Source organism: Pleurodeles waltl, chromosome 2_2 (assembly GCF_031143425.1).
Source record: "Pleurodeles waltl isolate 20211129_DDA chromosome 2_2, aPleWal1.hap1.20221129, whole genome shotgun sequence".
In the NCBI taxonomy this organism is placed as follows: domain Eukaryota; kingdom Metazoa; phylum Chordata; class Amphibia; order Caudata; family Salamandridae; genus Pleurodeles; species Pleurodeles waltl.
The window spans coordinates 45,465,988-45,480,012 of NC_090439.1; positions in this window are offsets into that span (position 1 = coordinate 45,465,988).

Genomic DNA, 14,025 nt, shown 5'->3' on the forward strand with positions numbered 1-14,025 from the left:
AATTGTAGTGTAACCTGTGCAAGAAAATTGATTATTTAACATCTAAAATGATAATTGTACACCTGATGGTCAACCATACTTCCCTGGTGTAGCTGAGGATCAAAGCACATCCACTTGCCATCCTGCTGTGCCTAGTTAATTAAATTGTCTGCAGTAGCAGGAACAAAGGCCAACTCATACAACAGGAGCAATGGAGCTGAGACCCCCGGAGCTAATGTGACCAGTGGCCACTGTTTTGCCCTTTTGCCATTTTGGACTATCCCAGGATGCTGTGCAGGAAGGTTGGGCAGAGGTAGAGAGGTGACATGGCACCCCAGGATTGGCTAGGGGTGCTTGACTTCTGGATTGTTCCTCTCCCCTTTAAAAACTCTTACACAAAGAGGAGATCTTCTGTTGCCTGTGTATTTTTCTTATTCTTTGCTTCTGGTTCTTGGGACCACCATAGAAAATGGAAGGAGGAACTTAGTGGCTCCCACTCTGGACCAGACACTGCCCAGTTGACCGCAGGACCAGTGGGTCTCCCCCAAGGGCCAGGGTGGCTGGCCCCCTCACTCTATTTGGGGGACAGTCCTTGACTTTTCTGCACCCAGGAAGCAAGAATCAAGAGGAGAGCTGGCACAGAAAACAAAGAAGACTAGCTCTTTTGAGGATTGCCCTGCTTTACAAGTGGGAAGGGCTGACAAAACTGTCCCTAGGGTAAAGCTCACCACCAGGAGTAAAATGGGACCTGGATCACCTACATCTGCCCTATGGGGCTTGAGGTACTGCATTCTAAAATTTGGCGACCATTTACCTCTTTCCCTGCTTTGGAGAATGTGAGGCTCGGCTGCCTGGCTGTTAATTTTCTCAGGGGTGGGCCAAAAAAGACACTATACCAACTGGAACTGTGAGAGGGCATACATGGCACCCCTGCCCTGATGCTCCCTTGTGCCTGGGGACTCCATCCCCCAGGCCGTTTTCATGGCAGGGGACCCAGGACCACATCTTTGGGCCCCCAAGTGCCAAATGACGCGGGAAAGAACCATCACACTTCCCCAAAGCTGGCGAATGGTGGGTGTGCTGGTGGGCTTCCCCCCCAAGAAGGAGAAGGTGGGAGGGCCCCAGTCAGAGAAGGAGAGGAGGGGGAGCACCACCGCACTCCTCCATGTGGACTCCCATCCCGTGCGTGTGAGTGGGGGAGCGGGAGGCCTGCCACGGCTACACACACCTGCCTGGGGGACCAGGCAGGACAGAAGAGTCCTGCCGGCTCCCGCAGCAGCATGCTGGAGAGCTGCCACATGGGGAGCTGGAGTGGGCATCCCAAATTACTCTCCAATGAGAATGTTGCTCATGGGGTGCCTAAAAAACTGAAAGAGAATTCTGATGCAGCTCTCTCCAGTCAGAGGGAGAGCTGCTGCTATGATATTCAGTACAGTGAGGCTCGCCCCAGAATGTTTTATGGGGCCTGATCATTTCTAACCTCTTTTTTGTGATTTCTCCTCTTATGGGGGGGGGGCAGGATGGCTGGGATATGACCAACAAACTTAGTAGGATTCCCTCTTTCCCCTCAATGGATTTCCAGAGTCCTCACCCTAATTTGGGGGAGACTCCAAACCCAACACCTCAACTGGTTTTTCTTTATGTTCCAAGCATTGCCAAGGCTGGAGCTTTTGATCTACAGGAGTTTTACACATTCTAGGAGTTATGTGTATGGTGACACTCATTAGGGCACGAAAGGCCTAAAAGTCCTTGTATGTAATGCTAGTATCCAGAGACCAACTGTATGATTGGTTGCAATGCAATGTTATGTCAATGGGATGCCCTCTATGGACAGTTTTTATAATCGCAGCTTAAGGGTAAAATGTAAAAGAAACACACCAAACCAGGGTTTATTCATCACAGATCCTTTATTAGTTCACCATAATGATTTCAAATGCCTTAATGGTTCACCTTAAGTATTTAAAATGAGTTATTGATCATTGCAATGAAGACAATAACGTCTACTGAAGGTATCTAAAGGTGTTTTATTTCAATACAAAATGGTGATATTCACTTGATATGTTTGGATGACCACTTTAGGGGGGTCACCAGTGGTTTCACAATGTCATAGTGGTATTTTCCATCCGCCAATGTTTTGTAAATTATTGCATAGTATTTAGTAGATGTGTGTGTAATAAGTGTACTTCTCCTTTTTCTAAAGAAAAAGTACTGGCTGGATAATCATTTATTGAGTGTTCATATTACATTCCAGTGAATGGTGATTACTAACCCGCATCACCACATTTGAGTAGGTCTTGGACTGCTGAGCTACGCTACCCTCTGAGAGTCAAGCTCTAAAATGAAGTGTTTGGTTCCCAGGAAGGAGAATTGTGGACCTATTACTTGTGCAGGCCACACAGCTAATAACCTAATGTCCTACAATTAACAAGAGAAATAATCCTATTGTCTGCTCTGAATGGGAAAAGAGATTTACATTTTCATTTTATCAATATCCAAATACCTACCACAAAGATAATGGGGCAGATGTAAGAAGCTCTAGCACCATGTTAGTGTAATGTTCTTTTAATTAATGAGGCCTTTGGCTTCAAAAAACGCTGCACCAGATTTACAAAGAGGGGCAAAGCATGCATTGTGCCACTTTGTAAACCCTTGTACCACCTTATGCCTGAGCCAGGCATAGTGTATGCAAGAGGGGCTTTCCCTCCAAAAAAATGGTGCAAAGAAATTTAAAAGATTTCTTTGCACCATTTCTTGAGGCATTTTTGAGGCATTTTTAACACCTGCAGAGAGCAGGCGTTAAAAGGAGCACACCATTATTAATAATGGGCCTCAATGTGCTTTGCAGTGTTATCATCAAAATCTTTGACGCTAATCCTGCAAAGTGTCAAACTAGTGTCAAAAATGTTGAAGCTAGTTCCCTAACTACCACCATGGTGCGCTGTATCTTAAAAATGGCACACACATGGTGGAGTTAGGGGGCACTAAGGGGTGCAAGAAAAGTGGTGCTGCATTGGATGCAGTGCCACATTATTAGATCTGCCCCAATATGTTTATCTATACGATATGGGCAAAGTTTAGGCACCCACAGTCTACCAGTTCATACACAGAAGAGGCAAACTGGCTCAAATTGAAGGCACTACCCCTGAGATAACACCTGAATTAAATTTAAAAATGTGACAACGTTTAGGGGTAGGTCCTACCTAATATCACTTCACAGAATAAACTTATTGAAAAAACAGCATTATTTTTCCAAATGTGAAAATGCTTATGCTAGGATCTTATACTATATTAGATGTCACTAAATGTTTGCAAGAGAGGCAAGGAGAAAATTACCTGAAAACAATAACACTGATAAAAAAACAACAACAATACGTTAATGAACAGAATTTCAGCCATTCATCATGAATGCATATGCACCACAAGCAACAAAATATTATGAAGATAATTCCATACAAGGTGAATTTTTAAATGATGTATCGAAACATGGAATGCAATGGAAAAGATACACAAAAGTTCAAACATTTACTTAATGAAGGAAGTATGGAAGGTTAAGGTTGTTATTCTGGGATTCGCTGGCTCCTGGAAGTCCATGATACCTGTACAGGGGATCTGTGACTGGTAAGAAAATGAAGTAACATAAGCATTATTCAGTTGTAACAAATTAAGATGAAATCCTTAGCTTGATTTGTGGGAACAGCACAAATACAGCAAATACAATCTAGAAAAACATTTGGCCTTGACTAAACATTGGCATGCCATGACAAAAAGAGATCATGAACTAAGAGCACAAAGGCAAAGCAACACTTTAGAGTCCTGCATATCTGTTTGTCTTTTAGAACTAAAATGCCATTTTGAAAGCCTCCAATTTTTCCATAAAAATTAAATCTAATTTTTGTACCTTTTTTGTTTGAGCATTAAATGAAATATATCATAAGTTCTACATTTTTTATGTATATTTTATTTTCTTTGTATTTGTTTTGACGTTCAAGTTATAGAAATTTCTTAGGCTGGTATCCCCAGCTTCCATGAGTGATTCAATGGACGTTCAGAAATCAAAATAATAAGAGCCACTGTTACAGGCTTTCCATGTAGTCTAGGATGTTAAACCTTATTATATGGGAGAGATGTCATATGTGTAGTGGAATTGGATATGTTTTCAGCATCTGCTGAACATACACAGGTTGACGCCAGCAGTAAGAAATCCATATTCATGTAATAAATGTGATAAATTAATTGATGCCCCAGTATACTTTGTCATCCTAAAATGAACACCAAAAGGCATAATGTGTGCAATAAATGGTCACTAACTGTAAGTGCACGCTTGCTTTGAATGTGCAAAAATGTTAAAGGGGCAATCCATTGTAGAGAAAAACACCAGTTATCGTTACCTAATGCTCAATCTCTAACAAGCATCAACAATAGGCATTCTAGAACATTGCTTCCGTCAGTTGGGGCTTTTAGATGTTTTGTGACACCATTAAATGGAGGGCCCTATTAAACAAAAAAAAAAGACTTGGAAACTCAAATGTTTATTGAAAACAAAAGAGAAAAATGACAAGAACCTGTCCATGTTATTGAGTAAAAACATGCATGTGGTCACCAAAGTAGTAAATAATTCCAAGGGGCCATGACACTTGGATAAAGTGTCAACAAACACACAAATCAAACTCCTCCCAAACCTCTGGTTTGCCTTCATATTTAGAGGTGGAGAAAGTGCTAATTCACCTCTTGTAGAGTCACCAATCCGCTGGCTATTAATCTCAAGCAATGACTCATTTGCCACTGGCTTACCATCGTACATGCACAGCGACGCAAGTGACATACGTAGGTAAAAAATTGCCCTCACATGCAAGAAGAAAATGCTCTGGTTGTTATAGTTATTGGTCATGTAACTTTCATAAATAAACCACAGCTTTGGAGTTTTATTCCTGAAAAGGCAAAATCAAAGCTGAGTGGGCAGAATCAATATGGTTGCTTACTCTGCACTGAGCAGTGCCCAAAGTGCATACACTATGCAAATAGATTTACTTTCATCACATATGTCTTCTCCAGGTATGTATGGTCTCCACTGGTCTTCTGCAAAACCAATAGGTTGGTGGGCTACAGGACAATCAATAAATCACCCACTTTAGATATTTAATTAGTTTGAGTAGTGTTAGCGTGTCTGAAATTATTTGGTTTCTTAATTTTACTTTATAAGGGGATGCGTTAGAGGTTTGATAGACCTTTTGACTGCCCTCAGATGTATTACAACCCCTTATGACAACTTCACTAGAAATCATCAACAAATATCAATCAACAATGTCAATAATCTTTAGAGTCAGAAATTCTCATGCACCATGACCCATTTGGCCATGAATAACCACACCTTTATGTAAAGTTAGAATGTTTAGTTCCCTATATTAACAATGCTAATACCACGTAACTTAGTCTCACACTCAAATGGTATACATACAAAAACAACACTGGTTCACCAAACCTTCTAAAGAATCTCAATTTAACTAAAGCACGAATTACTATGCACTGTAGAGTTACACTACAAATTAATAGGAAGAACAACTGTGCAATAGAAATAGCACACATTTAGATTCAGCAACTGAGTAACACCAATTATTCATTAATAGCAACTTAATAGCATTTAGGGTCTTCCTTCACTAACCTTCTGATTAGAATAGCATGTTTGGACTTCATGCAAAACAATTTAGTCAACGTAAATTTGGAAAACATCTAACTATTGCTCCATATAGCGGTTGGTACCGAGAAACAAATAGACAAATTACAACAAGAACAATAGCATTTTATTACACCTATCCTCAGTGTGGATCAGCAAGCTGTGACTGTCTTCGTCAATTGGACATCTGTTAGGTCAGCATCAGCATCAGACTATGAAAGAGAATGGTTCAGAACATGGGATACTAAGCTATCTGAACCATGTGTAAAGCAAAGTCTAAGTGATCAGCATTCAGCATCAGAGGTTTAAGCAAAAATGTTAAAGATAGAATTCTCCAAATAGGAGAATCAAATAGGAATGAGCACGCCTCTTTGGCAGAAACTGAAAATAGAATAAGCATGGAAGGTGAAAATGCTCGAAATGGCGTGTTTTTCTCTGTGCAGTCGGTCTACGTTGAAATTGTCTAAACGCTTCCCACGATGCCATTGGTCAAAGAATCATGCATTTACATTTAGACCAATGAAGGAAGAACTTCAAATCTAAGATATAACTGAATTGTCTTTCACATGTCGGTGATTGGCTCCTCTTCGCCTGTTCCCATTGTCGGCACGTCAGGTAACAATTTTGCATCTCTCTGTCCTCCAGTCAGTGCATCCATTGTTAGCTCCTGGGACCATCGCTTCTCACACACTAAACTTTACATAGTATCAGTAACTATTACAGCATATTCTAGCAAGCAGTTCTCATGGGAAAAGAAAAACATTTGCTAGCGTTTGGGCAATTCAGTGAAAAAGAACAATTAATGTATTAATTTCTTCAAACAAACATTTCTCACAGCATTATCTTAACAGTACAGTTTAACATGAGGCTGTGCAACTAGGCCAAAAACCTTGCTAACTTAAGGCCTACAATTAATAAAGCAAATACATAATAAGTATTCATTAATATAACACACTACTACATTAATCTAAACATGAGCACATCAATTGATTTTAATAAGCAACTAATAAGGACATTTTGTGATTACTGACGATCACTCAAGAAGGTACATTTTCCAAATGGTGCATTATTTTCAAAATTAAGTCAAATTCTATGCAGATTCAGAATTCAGAATACATGAATATTTATTGGTAAAAGTTCAGCGTTCACAGTAGTCAGCAAATACGAAAGAGGATGTATGCATGTTGGTTTGAACTATTATACCTCGAAATAGTTAACTTGACTGCCCTGAATCTCATCTGAAAAGCTTGAACCACTTCTTCCATGCTGCTGGCAGTCTATAAAGAGGCTTAAGTTTGATAGATTTATGTCTAAATCGGATAAAGTGACCAGACCCATCACACTGAAAGGCTGTGGGACCACCAACAGATTTGAATAACGTAAGCACTGGTCTGTATTTACAAAAGCAATAACAAGATTCTCAGTGGGCAATGCAGCCCCTTAGAAGCCACTTCAGCATGAAATGAAGACCAATTTTCAAAACATCTCCTATTATGCACCAAGGAGCTGGAACTCACCCCAAGCAGATCAATTAAGCATGATCACTCATCTTATTTCAGAAGCAAAGGAAGTCACAACCAATAACAAACATTTCATAAGACAACCCTTCTAATCTATATAATCTATCCCCAACACTTCTTTCTCTGTGTCCTTTTCATAATCCTGTCTGTGCCACCTTACACAGTCTACAACTGCTTTTAAGATACCCGTGTACCTATAAATGCTGATACAAACATATATACTTTGTGAAAACTTAACAGTATGGCAGCTTCTGTGTTCATGATGTAGGAGAAAAGTAGCATGCCACAGTTGATGAGTACTGTCAGTTTGGGGTAGTGGGAGAATGGACTGTGTCTGGGAGAAAGCTTATTGACTATTGCGTGAGGGATGGTATGTAGCTATTTATAAATTTGGTTACGGGGGTTGAGAGAGAGAATATTAAAACAGATTCACAGCTCAATGTCAAAGCGAAAATAGGATAATCCTCAGCAAGAGATTTTTTTTTCAAGGTAGTTTTGGCACACCAAGAACATCATTATAACATCCTCATTAACTTTATAGCAAATATTGTGCCTCATAAATGATGATACTGCTGAGTGTGAAATTTACCTTCAATGGTATTAAGTCTACATTCCAGTTTCAACAGTACAGAACGAGAACACAAAAGAGTACCACCTGTTTTCTTCCATTTTATGCTGCAAAATTTGGAGTGTTGATGTTTGTGCCCTAACACACTCCACAGATAGTATGGGATCAAAGGCATGCTCACAACAAGGGTGAACTTTGAGCACAAGTTGTAATCCCAATTAGGGTGTTAACCTGTTAGTGTTTTAATCTGCCTTTGGAATGGGGATATAACATGAGAAGAGAACTAAGGAGTAATCCTTATGGAGCTTAACTGTGAAATGGGTGACAGGGCAAGTCATGTTGCTTTGTACTTCTCAGTGGAACTTTTTAGAGTTGAAGGAAGATGCTAGGAAGTGAAATACTTTAGTGATCCAGAGTTCACCCATTTGTCAGTGTTAAAAGGATGATGTAATTTATAGTATAGGAAGCTTTGCCAAAGCTAAATGATCCGGCTTCATTTTAGTTTAGGGAAAATGTTATACCAGACAGCCTTAGAGTGGTCTTCCCCCAACGTTTTGCCTGCCTTCCTCAATTTTTCTGATCTTGTTTTAGGACTCTACAAACGTTACCACTGTTAACCAGTGCTAACATGCTTGTGCTCTCTCTCCTAAACATGGCAACATTGGCTCATACCCAATTGGCATAATGAATTTAGCTATAAGTCCCTAGTGAATTGCACTGTGTATGCCCAGGGCCTGTAGATTAAATGCTACTAGTGGGCCTGCAGCACTGATTGTGCCACCCACAAAAGTACCCCCCTAACTGTGTCTCATGCCTGCCATTGCTAGGCCTGTGTGTTCAGTTGCACTTCCTCTTCAACTTGGCATTTAAAATGACTTGCCAAGCCTTAATATCCCAATTTCTTACACATGTCACCCCTAAGGTAGGCCTTAGGTAACCCATTGGGCAGAGTGCTATGTAAGTAGAAGGCAAGACATGTACTTATAAGTTTTACATGCCCTGGTAGTGAAAAACTCCCAAAGTCATTTTTCACTGCTGTGAAGCCTGGTCCTCTCACTTGCCATCATTAGAGATTCCCTTCTATGCTTTAAAGTGGTAATTTCTGATCTGAGATGAATAGACTTGTCATATTTGTTATTGGGAGAATGTAGTAAGAAATATACTTACTGGTAAAGTTGGATTCTAAATTACTATTTCAGAAATACCACTTTAAGAAAGTAGGACTTTCTCTGCACGTCCTGCCATCTGTGCCTTACAGTCTGTCTCCAATCCATGTCTGGCCTGTGCTGGTTGACAGCTCCTATTTTCATGGCATGTGATGGGTTTCCCTGGGCAGGAAGGGTGGAGAGGCTCCCTTTTACACTTCAAAGACTTGCCCTCACACAAATGACTGATAACCCCCCACAGGGCTCCTGGCAGACAGGTCTGGGTTGAAATCGGAACTTGTGCAATTCAAAACCACTCTTAGAAGTTTCCCCCACTTCAATGGCAATTTCTAACACATGTTTCTCCTATGGTTGTAATCCCTCTGTTCTTGTGATCACTTAGACATTCAATTCGTAACAGTAGCTGCATTCATTTCACTTTAGCTGCTTTGTGGTAGAATCATATTTTCTTCAGAAAGCATGCTTAGTAAGCGTTGTGACTGCACATGCTAGCAATGTCATCTGTTAATGATCATCCCCATAATAATGAGCCCAAGCTGTGGGAAAGAGCCTATAATGGGGTTGGGAGATAATTAAAAGCTCTTACTGCCCTCCAGTCAAGAGCACCCTCACTAAAAGACATGCAGGCTGCGGGAGTAGGGGTTGTCACTTACCTAAATCATAGGGAAAAACAGTTTCATTCTTCCATTACACTACCTCAGCCTCATCAGAAAAGGCCACCAGTTAAAAGATAGCTGCTCTGGGTCCTCCCTTTGGTTTTGTTGAGAAGAAAGCCTGATCAGCAAATGCAAGTAGATCAAAGAACTTCGGTACATGTTTCCTACTTTGTGTGGCTGATTTGGGCTTCTCTCTTAGCAAAAGCAAGGGGATGAGCCTGGACAGCTGCACAGCATTCTTTTTCTTTATCAGATTTTACCTTTAATAATCCCTCAACTGGCCCTGTAACTCTACCCAGGAATTGGTCACGTGCTGACGTGATCTTTTCTTGCAGCCAGTAGGAACACGCTATTCCAACACTTAAGGAAGTTATCGAAGGCTCTGAGGAAGTGATCCCAGAATGGCTAGTTAAGGCCAGCAATATTCATGTTTCCCTTTATAAAGTCAAACAGACAAGGCGCCATGATGCCATCAAATGGTTCTCAAAAGAGCTGAAAGTAGCCAAACTGGAACTTAAGCGTAGTGAACACAATTGGTAAAATAAATACTGATCTCAAGGCAACTTTTGTAAAACAACTCAAAGAGTACAAACGGCTGATCAGGCAAGCCAAAGCTACCTTTTTCACTAATAAAATCTTGGATTCCTCAAACAAATCTAAGGAGATATTTAAAATCATCTCAGAGTTTTCTAATCCTGATAGAGTTACCTTACTTATTAAATCCTCCCAATATCTCTGCCAAGTGGGCATTCACCCGTCTCATTCCACAGAAGCAGTTTTTCTTTTGTGGTTGAAGACATGCGGGAAGAGGTGGACAGAGGTATTTAGTAAGCTGTCATCCCCCTTGATCTCTCAGTGGCCTTTGACATGGTTGACCATTGCTTTTTAGTTTACCGTGTTTGGGCCATGGGACTAAAGGACTCAGCAACCAATTGGATCATTCTTCCAAAACAGATCACAATCAGTCAGACTCCTCCCTTTCAATTCCCCTAAAGTCCAACCAAATTGTGGGTGTCAAAGGATTCTTCTCTCTCTTCACACTTTTTTAATCTATATATCCTCCCTTGGTTCATTCTCTCAAAAATTGGAAAAATAGAATATATAGCTATGCTGATGATATGCAACTTATTTTCAGAATTGATAATACTCCTAATTCCAAGAGGCAATTCCAAAGCACTACACTGTTCATCCGGTATGGGATGAACAGCAAACATCTGAAAATAAACTCTGATAAAACAGAGATAGTAATTACTAAAAATACACTGAATCTTTGGAGTCTTTCTGTTGCTTACTTATGTAATGGTATGTATTCTGTATGACAGAGTAAGGTTCCACCATCCAGCATTCTGTTGGATGACAGTTGCTGTGGCAGAAGAGCAAGGCAGACCTGTTTCCTGTATCTGTATAACTTGTGCTATTAAAGAAGCAATTATTGCACTCCTGCCACTTGTCTCATCATTTCGTGCATTTGGAAACACACACTACAATTTGACGATGAACTGATTCTGGATTTGGATCAATTGCAGCACTGTGTTTTTTCTCTTAGGTTGCTGTATTAAGACTGTTAAAGGTACTAAATTAAAAGCAGGCCTTTTATCGCTAAAATTCGATAAGTTGATTTATAGCAAATTAAATCATCAAGCGTGGAGTACTGATATTCATGGAAAACTAAGTTCCAGTTTGTCAATTACAAACTGGGTGTAACTGTTGCCAGTTGCTACAAACGCTTCGGTTTCAAACCACCAGTTCAAATTGGAACTATCTGCATGTCACTACAGGAGTCCACTTGTCACCTGTGAGACTCCATTCACATTCTCTAGCCTCCAGCCAGATAGCAATGCATCATCTACACTGTCCATGATGTCACAGGCATGCTGAGAGTAAGGTCATGCAGCGTGATGTACATGGAAGCTATATTTGATCTCTGACGAGATCGGAAGAATTCAGTGCATCGGAGCATCAGCTTGAAATTTTCAATAAATAAACAGGTGAAAACACACCTCACACATGAACATATATATATATATATATATTTTGTTGTTCTTAAAATATATATTTAACTTTATTTTACTTTAAAAGAAACAGAACTATATTTCGCATACACTGTTCCCTGCATGTTAAATGGTTATGGATTAACTACTGTCTGATTGTATTATATTTTCGTAGCATTATATCCTGACGATATACCTTAACATAATTTTACTATTAATCCACCACAAGCATTTTGGGCATCAGGAAATTAACCTTCATTAAAATGGATGGAATAGAAGGATTATTTTCTAAATTATGTCAATGCAATTGACAAAGCAAACAAAATGTCTGGTGAGCAGAAAAAAATACATATTTTGCATTCATTGGGGTCTGTTAGATTAAAAACATACAGTAGAATGCCAAACGATACTGCAAGTGAGGATCTTAATGTTTTAACAGCTGCACTGCAAGATCTCGATAAATATTTTGCACCAAAATATTCATTCGCATTTCCAGGCATACATTTTTTCAACACAAACAAGGAAAAGAGGAACCAACCAATGATTATGTAGCTGACTTAAAGAAATGAGCTACTGATTGTAAATTTGGAGCAATCTATGATGATTTGATAAGAGACCCACTGGTTATACATGCCAACAACCATGCCATACAGGAACACTTGTGGATCAGTGGTGATTCCCCACTTGAGGAAGACCTGGCTATAGTGGACAAAGCAGAAATTTCAAGGAGGTGTGCCACTGAACTGAAGCAATCAGACAAAGAAATGGATTGTATTCACAAGGTAACAAAGCGGAAACTGGAAAAAGAGCAAAAATCTAGCTACAAGAAGAGATGTGGAAACATTGAAAGAAGATGTTCTTGATGTGATATCAAAGAGCATTTAGCTTATGCTAGAACATGCCTTGCATTGATACAAAAGTGTAACAATTGCAGCATCAATGGCCACTTTGCTAAAGTAGAAGAGTGTAAAATGCATACTGAAGGCAAAACCCAAAGTGAGAGTGATGAAGAAGATAATACTAGGAACTGGGAAAGTGTTATGAGTCTACAAGAGAAGATTGTGCTAAATATAAATGAGCTCAGTACCAATGTGAAGCCTGAACTTAATATGATAATTAATAAATGAAGATGTACGGAGAAACAAATTTGTTTAGAAAATTGGCGTTCATTTGATACCATCTATCGTAAATCCTGAAAGTTACACTAGAAATAATATCCATATGCTAGGTTTCAGATGGATGCCTTTTTCCTTCAAAGACAGGCAGGCATATTAGAGGCAAACTGTGACAAAAAAAGGACCATCAGTGTTAGGATGGAAGGATCAAGTAAACTTAAACATTATCCCAGATCCTAATAGTGAAGAGAAAGTGTTAGTTGTAGACGAAGGGAGATCATAGGCATTGCAATGGAAAATAAATCTCAAAGTATTCAGCAAACAATTGGGAAAGTTGGATGGATTTGAACATGACATTGTATAGAAAAGTGATGCCACTCCTAGGGTACACATATTAAGACCAGTGCCAATAAAGATAAGCAATGAAGTATCAAGAGGAATGGATAGACTTGTACAAATGGATGTAAATGAACCAATAGTGAGCTCCGAAAAGATTTCACCTGTGATGACTGCACGTCACACCAGAGGAAATATTTGTCTCTTTGTAGACTTATGTCATGTAAACAATAACCTTGTTATAGATCAGTTTCCACTGCCTAAAACCAATGAAATGGTGTCATGTCTCAAAGGTGCAACTTGGCTTTTGACAATAGACCTATCAGGGGTTTATCATCAAATCCTTCTAATACTAAGGTCAAGGAAACTCACACCATTTATTGCACCATTTGGGTGTTTTCAATTTAAAAGAATGCTGTTTGGGTTTGCATCAGCCACAGTTGTTTTTCGAGGTTACTGTACAGGTTATTTGGAAAAACGAAATGTACAATGTTCTGCCAGGATGATATATTAGTGTTTGGGAGGAACAGAGAAAAACATGATGCAAGATTACAGAGTGTGTTGGGAATGTTAGAAAGCAAATGTCTGTCAGTGAAGCTAAACACATACAAATTTTCAGAAAGTAGTGTAACTTATCTAGGACATGTGATCAGCGAGGCGGGTTGTAAACCCCAAACCATGGTTGATAAATGCCATTACTGATTCACCATGGCCTACGAAAAAGGATGAGGTTAGATCATATTTGGGAATGGCAGAGTATTAAACAAAATGCATTCAGAGTTTTGTGGATAAGGATAAGGTTTATAATATAAGGCAATTGCTCAAGATAAAGCATAAAATTAGTGTGGAACTCACAGTGTAAGGCATATTTGCTAGAATCAAAAACTATTTGAGTAACATACCTACCTTAGGAAGTTTCAACCCAAAATTATATTGTTTTTTGACTACAGAAGCTAGTAACAAGGGATTAGGAGGATTATTATCACATAAAGACACTAAGGCCCTCACTATAACATTGGTGGT